This window comes from Palaemon carinicauda, chromosome 1 (genome assembly GCF_036898095.1).
Source record: "Palaemon carinicauda isolate YSFRI2023 chromosome 1, ASM3689809v2, whole genome shotgun sequence".
Taxonomy (NCBI): domain Eukaryota; kingdom Metazoa; phylum Arthropoda; class Malacostraca; order Decapoda; family Palaemonidae; genus Palaemon; species Palaemon carinicauda.
The window spans coordinates 25273041-25275540 of record NC_090725.1 but is presented as its reverse complement, the minus strand read 5'-3'; positions in this window follow the sequence as shown (position 1 = coordinate 25275540).

Genomic DNA, 2500 nt, shown 5'->3' with positions numbered 1-2500 from the left:
AACAAACTAATACCTCTTGAATTACAACACTCATGCACCTCTCCCTTACCCTTATATAGTGGTACAATACATGCACAGACCCAATCTACTGGTACCATTGACAACACAAAACACACATTAAACAATCTCACCAACCATTCAATTACAGTCACACCCCCTTCCTTCAACATCTCAGCTTTCACACCATCCATACCAGATGCTTTTCCTACTCTCGTTTCATCTAGTGCTCTCCTCACTTCCTCTATTGTAATCTCTCTCTCATTCTCATCTCCCATCACTGGCACCTCAACACCTGGAACAGCAATTATCTCTGCCTCCCTATCATCCTCAACATTCAGCAAACTTTCAAAATATCCCGCCCACCTTTTCCTTGCCTCCTCTCCTTTTAACAACCTTCCATTTCCATCTTTCACTGTCTCTTCAATTCTTGTGCCGGCCTTTCTTACTCTCTTCACTTCTTTCCAAAACTTCTTCTTATTCTCTTCATATGACTGACCCAGTCCCTGACCCCACCTCAGGTCAGCTGCCCTCTTTGCCTCACGTACCTTGCGCTTTACTTCCACCTTTTTCTCTCTATATTTTTCATACTTCTCTATACTATTACTCTGCAGCCATTCTTCAAAAGCCCTCTTTTTCTCTTCCACTTTTACCTTCACTCCTTCATTCCACCATTCACTGCCCTTCCTCATGCTGCCTCCAACAACCTTCTTGCCACATACATCACTTGCAATCCCAACAAAATTTTCTTTTGCTAACTTCCACTCCTCCTCTAAATTACCAGTTTCTCTTACTCTCACCTCGTCATATGCCATTTTCAACCTTTCCTGATATTTACTTTTTACCCCAGGTTTTATTAGCTCTTCAACCCTCACTAGCTCCCTTTTACATCCACCTACTCTATTCCCCCACTCTTTTGCTACAACTAATTTTCCTTCCACCAAAAAATGATCAGACATACCGATAGCCATACCCCTAAACACGTGCACGTCTTTCAATCTTCCAAACATTCTTTTAGTTATCAACACATAATCCATTAATGCCCTTTCTACTACTCTTCCATTTGCCACTCTTACCCATGTATACTTATTTTTATCTTTCTTCTTAAAAAAGCTAGCACTTATTACCATCTCTTGTTCAACACACATATCTACCAGTCTCTCACTACTCTCATTTTCACCTGGTACGCCATACTTCCCAATGACACCTTCTACCTCTCCAGCACCCACTCTAGCATTTAAGTCACCCATAACAACTACATAATTCCTTCTACCCAGTCCTTCTACACACCTAGTTAATTCATTCCAAAATTCATTCCGCTCTTCTTCACTTTTCTCACTACCTGGCCCATACGCACTGACAAACGCCCAACATTCCCTACCCAACCTAACCCTTACCCACATTAACCTAGATGATATCTCCTTCCATTCCACTACTTTACCTGTCATCCATTCACTCAGCAATAAAGCCACACCCTCTCTCGCTCTTCCCCTTTCAATCCCAGACACTCTACCAGACATTTCACCAAACATCACTTCACCCTTTCCTTTCATCTTTGTCTCACACAAGGCCAATACATCCATCCTTCTACTTCTAAACATACTTCCAATCTCACATCTTTTACTCTCTATCGTACTACATCCACGCACATTCAAACACCCCAAAACTAGAGTGCGGGGAGCAGTCACTCTCCCCGCAGCTCCATCTCTTTGTTGCTGTCTCACAGGATTCTTTTACAGGGGAGGGGGTTCCCAGCCTCCTCGTCCCGTCCCTTTTAGTCGCCTCTTACGACACACAGGGATAACGTTGGCGCTATTCTAATTGTTTTATGCCCCCGCGGCCACAGGGGGCCTATATATATATATATATATATATATATATATATATATTATATATATATATATATATATATATATATGTATAATATATATATATATATATATATATATATATATATATATATATATATATATATATATATATATATTCTGTTATTTATTTTATTGAACTTCATATATAGGCTTTGTTAAATATTATTTGGTGTTCCATACTATTATAAGGACCTTTCTCCTTAACCTTCTGTATACTGACTTGATTACCTCCCATATATATATATATATATATATATATATATATATATATATATATATATATCTATATATATATGTATATATATATATATATATATATATATATGTGTGTGTGTGTATATATATATATATATATATATATATATATATACATATATATTATGTATATATAGAAATATATATATATATATATATATATATATATATATATATATATATATATATATATATATATATATATACATATATATATATATATATATATATATATATATATATATATATATATATATGTATATATATTTATTTATTTATATATATATGTATATATATATATATATATATATATATATATATATATATATATAAAGAATTAATTTTTTTTATTATCATATATTGAATTATTTGATATT